Here is a 16093-nt window from a genome sequence, read left to right as displayed (position 1 = left end):
TTCACAATAGCAAGACTGTGGAACCAACCTAGATGCCCTTCAATAGACGAATGGATAAAAAAAATGTGGCATTTATACACAATGGAGTATTACTCTGCATTAAAAAATGAAAAAATCATAGAATTTACAGGGAAATGGATGGCATTAGAGCAGATTATGCTAAGTGAAGCTAGCCAATCCCTAAAAAACAAATGCCAAATGTCTTCTTTGATATAAGGAGAGTAACTAAGATCAGAGTAGGGACGAAGAGCAGGAGAAGAAGATTAACATTAAACAGGGATGAGAGGTGGGAGGGAAAGGGAGAGAGAAGGGGAAATTGCATGGAAATGGAAGGAGACCCTCAGGGTTATACAAAAGTACATACAAGAGGAAGTGAGGGGAAAGGGAAAAATAATACAAGGGGGAGAAATGAATGACAGTAGAGGGGGTAGAGAGAGAAGAGGGGAGGGGAGGGGGAATAGTAGAGGATAGGAAAGGCAGCGGAGCACAACAGACACTAGTATGGCAATATGTAAATCAATGGATGTGTAACTGATGTAATTCTGCAATCTGTATATGGGGTAAAAATGGGAGTTCATAACCCACTTGAATCAAAGTGTGAAATATTATATATCAAGAAATTTGTAATGTTTTGAACAACCAACAATAAAAAATTTAAAAAAAAAATTAGCCAACCTTTTTTCTTACCTCTACCCTTGCAATTTGGTTGCTGCCCTCCTACTACTTTACTGAAATTGTCTGCTTCCCTTTTACATGGCCCAATACCGGCCACCTCATACCCATTATCTCCTGGACCTCTATCTTCACCATGAGACAACAGTGCAATCATTCAATAAACATGGACTGGGCTTCCATACTCTAAAGAAATATTGACCTAAACCTGTAGTTCAATATTTTCAGGAAAATACTGGGGAATGATATTGGCCAAATTATATTGTTAAATTATGTGTATGTATGAATATGTAACAACATATCCCATCATTATATACAATTATTATGCACCAATAAAAAAATGTGAAAAAAATATTTTCAGTAAAAAAAGAATCAAACTTCCATGTGGCAAAAAAATAAAAATAGGGCTGGGGTTGTAGCTCAGTGGTAGAGCATTTGCCTGGCATGTGTGAGGCACTGGGTTACATTCTCAGCACCATATATAAATAAGTTAATTAAATAAAGGTTCATTGACAACTAAATATAAATAAATAAGTAGATTAAAAAACAAACTAGATATCAGTCACTTCTGATAATTTTTCTTCTACTCAGCATATACTTATTGGGAATGTTTAAGTGATAATAAGCTAAACCTATAGAAGAAGAAACAAATTTAAACTCACTAGCAGGGAGGAATGTACAGAGAGCAAATTACAGAAGCATTCTAATCTGATTTAGTAGTCAACAGGTGAAGAGTTGTCAACAAAACATTCTTGAGAGATGGTTATAGTGCAGATGAGCTGAGGCTATGTGGTAGCTGCATATACAAAGGAAAAGGGAGATTTCAAAATATTCTGTGCTTGACGGGTGTGGTAATGCATGCCTATAATCTCAGTTACTGGGGAGGCTAAGCCAGGAAGATTGCTAGTTTGAGGCCAGCCTGGGCAATTTAGCAAGATCCTGTCTCAAAATAAAAAGTATGATATAGCCTCAGTGATAAGGGCTTGCCTAAAGACTTACATAGCACAGAACTGAGACTTTTAATTAAAACATAATAGAGAAATCCTAGCCAAGTGTGGTGGTGCACACCTGTAATCCCAACAAACTTGGGGGCTGAGGCCCTAAGTAACTTAGTGAGACCTTGTCTCAAAATAAAAAATGGGCTGGGATGTGGCTTAGTGGTTAAGCACCCCTAGGTTAAATCCCCAGTACAGAGAGAGAGAGAGAGAGAGAGAGAGAGAGAGAGATCCTATACAGGTGGACTATAAAACTATTTAACATACTCCCTGGTTCTGGTCCTGATATTTCTGACTTCCAAGGCCATGTCCACCTTCATCAATGTGATTTTATCTCCATAGCCCAAAACAAAGGCTCAGTGCAAAAAAGTCCAATACAAAATTAAAGAACCTAAAATGCTCACTTAAATTATTAAACAAACAAGCGAAAATACATAAACAAGAGAAAAGTTCATTACACCTAGATATATTCCAGCTCTAACTAAACATTCACAACACTGCAAAAGTATTTTGTGAATTCTCAAATTATACATTAATGAGACTTTTAAAATTTCTGTTTTTTTCACAGAAACAATGTTACAAATGGCAGTAGACTGCCAAGACCAAGTAGGTAAAACCTGCTAGACCTGTAAGTGCTTAACCTCTTGAATTTTGTAAGTAAACATATTGTTCCACTGAGATATTTCAGGGCTTCTCCACATACTTATTTGTGTGAGTATATATGCTACTTCTGAAAAATCAGAATAAAATTCCAAAATAAACTTCTGAGACTAAGAAAAAGTACCTAATGCACTTGCATGATGTCTGACCCAGAGGAAATAATAAATTATAGCTATTTTTATCCAGAATTCCTATTTAACATACTCCTTGGTTCTGGTCCTAATATTTCTGAGTTCCAAGGTGTCCAACTTCTGTGTCATCAAAACAGCTTTATTTTCTTCCTGATACTAAATTCCAAGAGGGCCAGGATAAATCCTCTCCACTGTACCCACCTTGCTTACCTCAAAGCCTGGCACACAGGAGATATTTAATACATATTTGAGTCAATCAAATTTCAAAAATAATTAAGTAGCCCTAGGCACCAAAAGGCCTCATATTCATTTTAGATGCTTTTTTAAATGAACCACCATATACATCATTTGTTTTCCTTTAAAATTCTCCTCCAAATAAAAAGGAAGTGTAAAAATTAATATAAAAACCACTCCTCCAAGAGTCACTAGTTTAGAAAACACTGTTTTAGGAAAAAAAAACTTAAAAATCCCACCAATAGGCTGAATAAGGCAGGGTATCCAAACTGCTTTATGTTTTAGTTTTCTTATTAAATGAGAACTAGAGCCACAAAATATATTGAGATGTTTTAGCTTAAAATTACATCAATATGAAATACGGAGTATTTCTATGAATATAGTTTTCCATAAAAAATGTGAAATAAGACAAATCATCCATAACTATACCAACCAAACTGGTTTCATTTTTATTTTTTTTTTAACAATACCTTTATTTTATTTGTTTATATGTAGTGCTGAGGCTCAAACCCAGGGCCTCACACACACTTGGCGAGCGCTCTACCACTGAGCCACAATTCCAGCCCCCTCATTTTTTTTTAAATTTTATATGATCATTTGTCTTGAACACTTACTTTTACAAAGCTGCAATCCTTTTATTTTATAAATTATTTTATTATAGTCCTTTTATTTTCCTCTCCCTACCCTCCTTTATGTTAAAAGCTGAAAATTACAAATTTGCTGGAACCCTTGACTAACATTAAGAGATCAAGGTAATTTATTTACCCTTAGTTATGAAAACAAAACTTTGGCAACAATATTCTAGAAGGCCACAAGATGGTGATGTTGCTCTATTTAAAAAAAATTCAATTATAAAATTAAATACATTATGCCAACATCCCCAAAATGAAATAGCTTGACTCCATTGCATATAAAAATTGTCTGCACTTTGTTTACTAGGAAACATTAGTGAGAATGGTAAATAAATGTACTCATCAAATTTAGTAACAATTATTCCAATTTTCAACTTAAATGGCTATGGTTCTTAAAAATAAAACTGAAACACAAGACTTTGGCAGCTCTACTGTCTCTCATTATCACACCATTTTTTTTTTTTAATATCTTTATTTTGAGTGCTGAGGATCGGAGGATCAAACCCAGTGCCTCACAGGAGCGAGGCAACCTCACAGGGGCGAGGCAAGAGCTGTACCACTGAGTTACAATCCCAGCCCAGCATACTGATTTTGGTTCTGTCCCTGCTCTACTTTCCCTTCCTGCTAAACAAAAAAAATTGAAATATATTTTTATGTATTATACATTGAAAGACTTCATTTCTCCTATGCTAATTTAAGGCAATGATTGCTATTTTTCTGTCTTAAAAAACTGATACTAGAGCTGGGGATGTAGTTCAGTGGTTGAGTATCTGGCATATACAAGGTTCTGGGTTCAACCCCCAGTAATGCAAAAAAAAAAAAAAAAAGGAAAAAGAAACTGATACTAAACTTAAGTTACAAAAACAAAGAACTATTCCTAAGTAGTTTCAGTATACTAAGAATGAGGTAGTTTCTTTTCTTTATAATTTATTTCTTAATGTCTAATGAAATATTATGTTTACAATGAGAAGATACCAAAACTTCTACAGTCCATGTGTGTGTGTTTGTGTGCGCACGTACACTCACTAATTTTTCCCTTTGCCTTAGTGACCAGCAGTAGAAAACAGGTTTTCCTGCTCCTGTACTACACAATGTCACTAAAGAAAATATTACTCAAATAAGACTAAGTACATAAAAACTTGAGTTCCAAACTCAAGTTAACATAAAGAGCTGTGTAAAAACCAGTCATCCCCAGGTAACCATGAGAGACCCAAATCCACATTTGCTATGTCCCTTATATAAAATGGGATAGTATTTGCTAATAACCTTCATACAAACTCTCATATAGTTTAAATATTAGATTACTTATAATACCCAATGCTGCACTGTATTATTTATGGAACAATGGGGGGGGGGTGTCTGTACATGCTTAATACACAGAGTTTATTTTCAGTCTGAAGTACTTAAATCCACAAATGAGGAACCACCAATTATGGAAAGCCAACTATATTTACTATATTTTATGAAGCAGCAGAAAGCTGATTAGAAGACTCAGGAAGACAAAGCACCTTAATGCCATATCCAGGTCTGCTGACAAGGCTAGTATTCTATACTGTGCTGGCCACCAGGATATCATGACCCAAAATTTGATGCCAAAACATTTCCTGTTTCTAAATACACAAAGAATTCTAATTTACCAACATTAAGTAACCATGGAGATTTTCTAAATGACAATTTCCAGTTTGAGAACAGAATATTGGGGTAATGTAATACAGAGAATGGTTTTTAAGTCAGACTTATGTCCCAATTTCGACTCTACTATTTGTATATGTTTAACATGAGTTTCAGTTTTCTTATCTGAAAAATAAGGATACCAACACCAAACTAATGTAGTTTTATGATGGGGAAACAGTTAACATTAACCCTAGGAAATTGGAACTCTTCCCACAATCAGGAATATAGAAAGTGCCCAGGAAGTGTTAATTTCCTAGTCCCTTCTCCCATTGCTATATCAACCAGAACCATACTCTCAATTATTCTGAACTATAGAAACACCAATATTTTTCTACCATACTTCACAACAGTGGTTAAGTAAGGACCATGGTAAAGAAAGGCTCTTCATTTACATAGCCATATTACATAATAATACACAGCAACACCCACACCTGAAGTAAGGACTGGATCAAAATTATGTTAGAGTACTTGGGAGGAATGTATTACTATCACATTTTTTTGTTATAAATATACAATTTCAAATTAATTGAGAGCTACTCAAGCAAAAGACAGATGATGTTATTTTACTGAATATAAATACTATTCCTAAGAATGTTAATGCTATAAAGCATCAACTTTCATCAAATATTCTTCATTCTTAGAGAAAAACATAAGAACACATTTTCCAAAATGAAATAACCTATTAAATAACTAAAACGCTACTCCTAGATTAATGTAATCCTTCTCAGGCTTAAAATGCAGTAAAAAATACAAGTGTACAACCCTTTATCTACAAAATTTCATGCAAAAAACTATAAAAGTTACTTTGTAACTCATTTGCTGGGAAAAAAGTGAATTGACCTGAACTCATACAGCACTAAAATCTAGCCAAATGTGAGGCTATTTATTGTTCTTATTAATTCATACTTAAACATTTACAGAACAAAAACACAGATACCACCCTAGATTTCACTGAGGTTTTACATAACATGGTAGTACATGGGATGCATTGTCTTTCTAAAAATTAAAACTGTGATCCCAATATCAATGAATGACAAAGTACTATATACCACCCTAGTAAATATTTACTGAATACTTAGTGCCAGATTTAAATCTATGAATTATGTATTATTATTCTCACTTTACATAGGAAAACTCAGTTTACATATGATAAAACTAGGGCTTAATTCAGGTTAACTTCACCAGTATCACTCAGCCAATAAGTGAGTGCCAGAACCCAAACCTAGGTTTGTTTTACCTTAAGGCCTCAGCTTTTTATTAGACAACACTTAAAAGGAAAAACTTAAGTTACAAAGGGAGTTTTAAAACAAGTTATAGTTACCAAAATTTTTAACCTAAAAAAATGAAATTCCCAAGTATAATGTGTTCTTTCCATTCTGGATAATCACAGCTAAACATTGACAACCACAGTCCAAAGATCATAGGTCACAAAGAAATACTCTATTGTTATTTTCACCCTCAAAGAATGGGCCCTGAGGGGAAGGAAGGGGGCATCGGGTTATTAATGATGGTGGGATATGATGATCATTATTATCCAAAGTACAGTTATGAAGACACGAATTGGTTTGACTATACTTTGTATACAACCAGAGATATGAAAAATTGTGCTCTATATTGTAATAAGAATTGAAATGCATTCCGCTGTCATTCATAAATAAATAAATAAATAAACAAACAGCGGGCCCTGAAAGACAGTGAAAAGAACCCACAAAAACAACAGACTTTTCAAACAAAAATGCCAACTAATCCTTTCCACTTAAATTTAGAAAGAATTATGGCTTTTTCATTAAAAAAAAAAAATGTACTAGCAATAACTTCAGTTTATAGCAACCGTACTTGTAGATTTATTTTTTCCAGGTACTGTCCCCAATTTAAAGATCTGCTGTTTCAATGACTGATGTGATCAGATTTGGTGGGGTCCTATTAGTCACACAACTGAGGATTGTTTAAGAGACAGATATAGGGCTATCACCGTTAGCAAGTTAGAGATTGATCTAAAGTATTTTTCATTTTCATTTTAAATTTAAACCTTTTCTCATGACTTTCTTCATAAGTCAATGCCCTTATGCTGAGCAATAGCTTTTCCCAAAAGATATTACACCCACAGCCAACCTATTTTCTACCTCAAAACCTGAATTCCAAATTTGACACACTTCAATCAAAATCTATTTTTGGCATGGTGGCACAAGCCTGTAATCCCAGCAAGTCAGGAGGCTGAGGCAGGAGGATTACAAGTTCAAGGCCAGCCTCAGAAACTTTATAAAGACTAAGCAACTCAGCAAGACCCTGTCTCAAAAAATATACAGGGGGGCTAGGCATGGTGGCACATGCCTATAATCCCTATAACTTGAAAGACTTGAGAAAGGAGGATCTAAGTTCAAGGCCAGTTTCAGCAACTTAGTGAGATCCTGTCTCCAAATTAAAAAATAAAAAGTGCTGGGAATGTAGTTCATTGGTTGAGTACTCCTGGGTTTGAGCCCTGGCACAAAAGAAAAAAAATATTTTTGTGTAGTTTATCTTAACTAAGAGAAAAGCAATAAGACCATGTGATAATCATAATATATAACAACTCTATTAGTAGGCATTTAAAAAAAAAAAAGAACTGGGGCTGGGGTTGGGCTCGGCGTTGCACATGGGAGGCCCTGAGTTCGATCCTCAGCACCATATAAAAATAAATAAATACAATTTTTTAACTGTGTACAACTAAAAAATAAAATATTTTTAAAAACTAAAAAGAAAAGAACTGTCTTTATTAAAAAGAATTTCTTCTTGTGTGGGAAAGTTTTTGAACAAGGAAGCCAAGGTCATTTCTCTTGCCTGTTCTTCACTATAATCACCTTGTATCAGGTTTCTATAGTTTGTATGTATCAAGTCCTTGGCAATCATCTTATGCTTTTTTAAACATGTGGAAGATTCAGATGTTAAGCTCTCTTTGTGTTTATATTACAACTATAAGTGGGAATACTTTAGCTAGAAAAAAAATGGTCCCACAGAGCACACTAAGATCCCAAATTTCAGATTCAGTTTATATCTGCAACTATCATATATATATATATATATATATATATATATATATATATGTGTGTGTGTGTGTGTGTGTGTGTGTGTAACATCATCTGAGGTATTTATTAAAAATGAAGACTGCTGGGCTCCCCTCTCAAGGACCAAACCATATATCTTGAAAGACATTCCAGAACCTACATGTTTAACAAGCATGATTGTGAAGCAGGGACTGCATTTTCACAAACACTGGTATACACCACATTTTATCTAATGATAGTGTTAACAATTTCTTGATCTCAGATTGTATAGCCAAACCATCACCTACTGATGCACTACTGATGCACAGGGTTCTGTCAGTATCTCTCCCAGATTCATCCTTAACCTTTTAGCAACTTACTTTTAAAAATTAAAGAGGTGAGAGTTAATATGCAGCTCTGCCCATACCAGCTACTACCCATGAGAAATGAATGGCCCACAATGTCGTGACTACTAGTTTGAATTTTCAACTTAATAATAACAAATTAAGAGCAATAAATATAATTTAAGGGCTTATGATGTTGTAGCCATCACACTTTCTGTTTTATAAAGATTTCAAATAATCCTTAGAAAAATCCAATAATGAAAATGTTCTTTATATTTGCAAAAGAAAACAGAGGCAATACTGCTATTAAGCAGCACTGACAGAAGTCTGATCTGACTTTAAAACATGGCTCTTAATCCATATGCCAAGAGTGCATCTATTCTTAAAATTTTAAGGGGAGTTGGGAGGTAGGGGGTTTGGTTTGTTTACTTCTAAGGTAAAGAATATCTTAATTTACACACACCAGGTTCAGTTAATTCTCCACTTCACCCTAACTCCACACTGGTAAAGAGTGGTATATCTTGGCAAGTTGGGACTAATACACGGCCACACTAACCTAATTCAAGTCAGGACTCAACAGTTTACTTCCACCCATCCTATTTAATCATAATTATGGGTATACTGAACAGCTATCAAAAGAACTGGTTTCCCTTAGTTAAATAAAGTTATCATACCTACATTTCTGTTACTGCTGGAGCATGCTTAACTATTCAAGTAATTCAGAGCAGAGAGCCTTCAAGAAACACCTTAATGTAATTCTATCTGTCTCTTTCTTTGCACACTAGACTTTCCTAAGTTCTATAAATTATGTTTCTCAGTACATTCAATCACCAAACTCCTCCTCTACTATTTTCAGAAATTTGCAAGATATTTGCAGTAGGCTGTGGGGGCCTATTTTTAAGTGAAATTTTTTAAATGAAATGCATTAATTCACTATTCCACTCAGAAACTATCATGTAAAAAAACTAAACACTTACTTTCTTCATTTCAAGCATACCATGCCATCACTTAGTAGCTAACTCGAACAACAAAAAAGGTACTACTGAGACTAATATGACAAAATGACATAGAGATAGTGATCAAGTGAGGAAATAAACAGGTAGCAATCATTGTGTCTACCTGTTTTAGGATTATTACCTTATTCCTTACATTTCCATAAGAGAAGACCTGCACTCCAGACTACAGAAGGAAAGAGCATTCTTTCTTCCCAGAGAAGAGTGGCTTATCCCAAACTTTTTGTTTTATGATACTAGATATTGGACCCTGGGGCACTCTACAACTGAGCTACAGCACAGCCTTTTTTTTTTATCATTTGAGACGAGTCCTGTTAAGTTGTCAAAGCTGGCTTCAGATTTATAATCTTTCTACGTTGGCCTCTCAAGTAGCTATAATTTCAGACATGCACCACCATGCCCAGCTATCCTAACCTTTGTTAAGACATTGTAAACAAAAAATACATCTGTGAGGCACAAGATGCTCAAGGATAGTCAAATCCAGAGTGACTGATCAAGAAGCTCTGCTCTCCTAGGTTTCATATCTAATCACAAAGGCTAAGTAATGGATTTCTACCCACCTGTAGTCCATTCTCTGCATCAAGTGCTATCTGGACTCATTCATGAAATTGAATAAATCCCTATTGCTTCTAGCAGCCTGGGGTCCTGGGTGCTGGTTACTTTCTTAGACCCAACTGCCCTCAGGCAGAACCAGTTAATCCTACCCCATAATAGTACTATAGTAGATCAAACCATAGAGGTCCCAGTTTCATTACTTTTGGGGTTGGGGAGTACTAGGAATCAAATCCAAGGCTTCACACATGCTAGGCAGTCTCTGTACCACTGGGATACATCCCCAGCCCCTCTTCATTTCTGACCAAGGCTAGCTAGCTTCGAATTAAGCCAAAAGTGCTGCCATTTGCATTTCACACTTAGCTTTCCCTCAGGCAGGCAAGACTCAAAGCCTAGATTTGGGGAAAGTAGTAAGCAGTCTAAGCCTTGGCTCTCAAAGCAGCTTTCCAGGAGATCTTTGGTAAGACAGCTGATGATGGACTTAAAAAAATTTGTGGTAATCTGTTATTGAGGACTTTGAATAGATTCATGTGCTTGTGTAGTTCCCTCCCCTTGAATCTAGGTTAAACCTATAATTCGCTTTAACCAACTGAATGAGACAGAAACAATACTGTGACAGCCCCAAGCCTATGCCTTAAGAAGGCTGGCTGCTTTTATTTTGCACTCTTGTGAACCCTAAATTACCAGGTAAGGCTGGTACAATGCTGCAAAGTCCACATGGAGAGGACAGGGCTGAGAATACGAGCCTACATGAAGAGACAGAGGTGTGTGCATCCACCCCTCAGCTTAACTGTCAGGTGAATGAAGCCATTAGAGTGATCACCAATAAATCCAGTAGAACTGCCCAAGGGAGCCCAACCCAAGAGAGCAAACTGAACAAATAAGTGTTTTAAATCACTTAATTTTAGGGTTCTTTATTACAAAGCAATAGATAAGTGAAACAATACTTGAGCTCCAGTTTCCTATTTGTTGTCCTAAGCCAACTCTGCCACAAAGTAAGTATACCAAAACTAAGTCAACAAAAGCTACTCATCACTACAACTTAGAAACTGACACATGGTTTAACATAATACATTCACCAAATGAAAAAAAGAAAGAAAAATAAAGATTTTTTAAATACATTTTTGTAGTTGTAGGTGGACACAATATCTTTATTTTGTTTATATGTGGTGCGGAGGATCAAACCCAGGGCCTCACACATGCTAGGAAAGTGCTCTACTGCTGACCCACAACCCCAGCCCAAGAAAAAGAGGTTTAAGCACGAATTTAAAGTATACACTAAGGACTTTCAATGGCACATCTTTTTTTTTAATGGTAAATTTTGGTATGTAAAGGTAAAAATAATAAAATATCATGATAGATATTTTGGAAAATTGGGTTCTGATTCATATGCCCCCAAAATACAATTTTTCAAAGACTTCATCTTATAAAAACAACAGAATTGAAATCAACAAATTTTCGGGTCTGGGGATGTAGCTCAGCTGGTAGAGTGCTTGCTTCCCATGCATAAGGTCCTGGGTTCAATCCCTAACACCACCAAAGAAAAAAATATATGTAAATATATGAAATCAACAAATTTTCAAAAGGAAATTAATACTTACATTTCACCAATGTATTATTCCAAACAAGAAAACCACTTCTGTTTTATCCTTAACAAATTATAACTATTCTGTGATAAAATACTTACAAATTTCAACATTACCTAAAGAGCCTACAATTAGGTTACCATCTATCTTCACAACAAAAAGGGAAACAGACAAGTTCAAATCTACACTTTACAAAAATTAAACACTCCAAAGAGATCAATTCAAACTTTTCATATATTTCCTACAAGTAAAGCTCCATTGTAGGTGAAGAATTGGAATTTTAGTGGGAAAAAAATATTGACCTACATACAAAAATATGGGCTTAATTCTAGTTCTGATTTTGGCCACTAACTAGCCAAATATCCCCCAAATTTAACTTTTCTGAAGTTCTTTAAACTTCTTTTGAGCCTCTGTATATTCATCTAAAAAGCAATGATTACTTCCTGACCCACCTAGTTTCCAATTGTCACAAAGAATCAAATAATCCAGCATTTACAGTCATTATAAAATAATGAAAAATGTTATAAGGATACTCTTCTTAATGCCATCAAAAAGTAAAATACATCTGTTTTCAACAGACATTTTTCCTCCATCAAGTATTAATAACTAATTCCTTGGACACTGTTTATAATAGGCAATTTATTGATTTTCCACTGTTCATTATGATTATAGTTTTATACAATCAGTAAAAAGACTCCAGTTTTTGTAATAATTATGGAATCAAAGTTACTAAAGCTGGAAAAGAAACCAAATAACAACATGTTCTGTTTCTCTCTTACCAGGGAGACAATCTTGAAGGTGCAGAGAAGTCAACTGTTCATTAATCAAACCATGTCTTAAACACACTAGTGACTGAGTAACTTCATTTTTTTTTTTTAGAAAACTCACTAAATAAGAAACACAGTTTATTTTGTCAAGTTTGGGTGTTCAATTGATAAAATGAATGAAGGTAAGGTAAAGAATATTCTTACTTAAGGCATTCAGGTATAGAGTAGATAAAAAATTGTTGAGGGCTAGGGATGTGGCTCAAGTGGTTGCGCGCTCGCCTGGCATGCGTGCAGCCTGGGTTCGATCCTCAGCACCACATACAAAACAAAGATGTTGTGTCCGCCAATAACTAAAAAATAAATATTAAAATTCTCTCTCTCTCTCTCTTTAAAAAAAAATAAAAAATAAATAAAAATAAAAAATAAAAATATTATTTCATTTATATCACTTCCATCCAAAAATGAGAGCTACAAAGGCAATTATAATTAAATGACTAGTCTGACAGTGTTATGTGCTTTCCATCCACCCAACTCACCCCAAGACTCATCAGCTCTCAAAACACTAAGAAACAAAATGGGTACACATATTCCAATGAAAATCTAAAATCCAAGAATTAAGTACTAGAAGGAATCTCCTTGGATCTAGTCCTTAACTGCTGAGGTCACTTAAAGGCATTAATTATATCCAACTGATGGTAAATGAGTTGGATGATTTTTAAAACACAAAGAAAACCATCATGTCAACAAACTCCTGATTTGCTTTACCCACTTGCTGACTAGTATGTAGTGCAATTATATAAACTGTTGTGCTACTTTGTTCTGTAATATAACAGCAAATAACGTATATTAGTCAAGTCTCTGACAACACAAGCGTTTCTAGCTGCAAATAATGTCCCTATGTCCCTACAGTGGGAGTTCTTAATATCAGTGAATGGAAAAATATGAAGATTCTACTATTTTTAAAAAATTCTCAGTAATTCTGGGAGCTGCCTCCAGCCCAACAGACTGGCCCACAGGATTCACAACGGAGATTCATGTAATCCACAGCCTCCCCTAAAATCATATCCACAATCTATAGGTGAATCTGAAAATATTCCAGGTCAACAGAATTCTTTAATTTCCATAAGGGTTAGTAATCCCTCAGAAGGTTATAAAGTAAAACACAAAATGCTTCCATGGATTTTTGCTCAAAATGCCACCAATAATCTCCCAATAAACCTGCATCGGAATCAAGTTACTTGACTTCATCAAATTGCCTATTCTGCTGCCTTTCTCTTTTCCACTAGCATTACTACCACCTTAGCTCAGACTCATAGCTCAGACCTATGAACTAAACTATAGGGAGATCTATGTACCCCAGGCTTGCCCTATCTCAAATCACACTACATTTTACTACAAGATTTATCCTCCTAAAACAAAGTTTTAAAATTGTTTTGCTCCCAACTCAAAAATCATCTGTGGAATCCTCACTGCCTAAGAAATCCAAAGTCATTAGCATGTCATTAAAAACAAGCCACTTAGCTTACCATGATGATGCACACCTGTAATTCCAGCTACTTGGGAGACTCAAGGCAGGAGGATTCCAAGTCCTAAGCCATCCTAGACAACTTAGAGAAACCCTGTCTCAAACTTTTAAAAAGGTCTGGGGATGTAGTTGAGTAGCAAAGCACTCCTGGATTCAATTCCCATGGTGGGGGAGGGGCAGAGAAGGGGGACAAGACAATTGACTGGACCAAATGATTATTTCAACCTTTATCATCCTTTATCCTAGTACAAATACTTTATGTCCCACACAAACATAATCACTTGCCTCTTCTAAATGTATAAACTCTGTACTCTTAGATCCTTTTATCTGCTTGGATCACCTTTCCCTGCCTGTCAAAAGTCATAGTCATCCTTCAAATCCAAGATCTCAAAAGACAAATGCTCCATGAACTAACCCACTTTACTTCCACTTTGCCAAATGATCTGACTTCTACCCACTCTGGGATTGAATTCTAAGAGGATTTTGTATTGTTTATGAAACTTAAGTATAGATTAAAAGAACAATGGGACATACGTGCCTACCTCCTTAGACAAGCAGTACTAATCATCCTCATTTTTGTATTTCCCAAAACACCTCAGTCATACAGTAGATGCTTAATATTTGTGCAAGGAAAAGAAATTTCAGCCATTGTTAAGTAAACAGCAAAGATTAGTCTCTCTTCTAAAGCAGACTTGATCTGTGACCTCCTGTATCTTGCTAGGCTTCCAAATAACATAAATCTTCACATTGTTTTTCAAAATCATGGTGTCTTAGGTCTTACAAGCAGTTATACATTTTATGGGAAGAACTATTTTAAAATATTAATAAGCCATGACCCAAAGAAACATACCATATACTTCATACATCTCAGTAGTTCCCAAACTTGGCAACTACATTTTTAATTTTTTAAACATTAACTATTTATGAAAAATACTAATTTCCAGTCACAGCTAATATGCTACTTTATGGGGAAAACAAGTCATAAAACTAAGAGGATGCCTTTATTTAAGAATTTAATTTTTTCCTAATTTTGCTCTGCACAATACACACATACTTTGTAAGACAGGTGAAGTGTATTTATGCATAAGTCTGAACTCATGTACAAACCTGCAAACAACTGTAAACCAGATATTTCTGGTTAAAAGAAAAAAAAAAGCCACTAAAGGAAAGCAGAAGATAAGCCTGAATGTTATCATTTTCCATAACTATTACAAGCAGCATTTTAAAGCTCAACTCTTGTTGCACATTCGCCTACACTAAAGGATAAAAACTTGGAAAAACAAATCAAGCTCCTTGGAAAATATTTTATCCTGGATGAATTAAAATGTCAAAATTATAATAGATAACTCCTCTTCTTTGGTAATGAGACTTCATATAATTTCTGGAGGGAAAAAATAAAATAAAAACCTCAACTCCAAATCGATGGAGCAAAGAAAGGACTGCACAGTTCCTGCACACACAAACTGATCATTTAAAGGTTGTAAAAGCCATGCACAAACTACAGAACTAAAAAAATTTAAAAATATCACAGGACAGGGCCCAAGCCACCAGATAAAATAGGACTAGTAAAAATCTGCAAGGTCACTGGAACCTACCAGGTCACAAAAGGTGGAGGTGGGGGGGTTGTGGTGGGGGAAGCTACGGAGCCAGTATAGAAGCGAAGTGCTTAAAACACGTCAGAAAAAGACGTTCTAAGGCAGGAGTCCTTGGTTTGGGATGGTGGAACTGGGGTGAAAGTCAGGGCACCGGCAGTTTTGAGAAAGGTGCTAGGGAAAGGAAGAAAGGTAGAAAGAAGGCGAACTGAAGGCTGAGGAAGCTTGAGAACTGCGGCTGCAGAGTCACGAAAACACTTCGCTCCGCTCCAGTATCATCAGCACAGGCCTGTGCCTGGGCCAACTCGGGGCAAGACCTGTGACCCCACCCCAGAAACTCCCGGCCCCCAGACTGAAGAAGGCAGCCACCGCAGAGCGGACTGACCCCCGACAGTCCCTCCGAGGGTTCTGCAGCGGACAGCCAGCGCCGGGCTCCTGGCACCGCGGCGCAGACTCCCGGCCCGCGCCCCCAGCCCCAACCCCGCGCCCCGGCGTCCTTACCCGGCGCGAAGCTGTCGGCTGGGCGGCCAAGGCAGCAGCGCCTCCTCCACCGGCGGGTGCTCTCACCCTTCCGTGCCCAGGATCGCCATCTCGCAGCAGGCGCGGCGGCGGCAGCCACCCAGGCGTCGGCCCCGGCAGCCCAGGCCGCCTGCAGCCACTCGGAACCCGCACGCCGAGCTTGCGGACACCCGACCC

General features: G+C 36.4%; 1 protein-coding gene across 3 annotated transcripts in view; it reads right to left on the bottom strand.

Annotated features, from left to right (window-relative positions):
* Positions 1 to 16093, bottom strand: part of Wwp1 (WW domain containing E3 ubiquitin protein ligase 1) — a 113953-nt gene that overhangs the window by 97666 nt on the left and 194 nt on the right. For 2 of the 3 annotated variants that reach the window (XM_015485931.2, XM_015485933.2), the window contains exon 1: positions 15899 to 16093. This exon ends at the window's right edge or, in 1 of these variants, runs on beyond it. The gene's annotated coding sequence lies outside the window, so the exon portion shown is untranslated. The remainder of the gene's footprint in view (positions 1 to 15898) is intronic. The other variant, XM_015485932.2, reaches the window with a different exon arrangement.

The sequence above is a fragment of the Marmota marmota genome, unplaced genomic scaffold (genome assembly GCF_001458135.2).
Source record: "Marmota marmota marmota unplaced genomic scaffold, marMar, whole genome shotgun sequence".
Lineage (NCBI taxonomy): Eukaryota > Metazoa > Chordata > Mammalia > Rodentia > Sciuridae > Marmota > Marmota marmota.
This window is presented reverse-complemented; position numbering and strand designations above follow the sequence as displayed.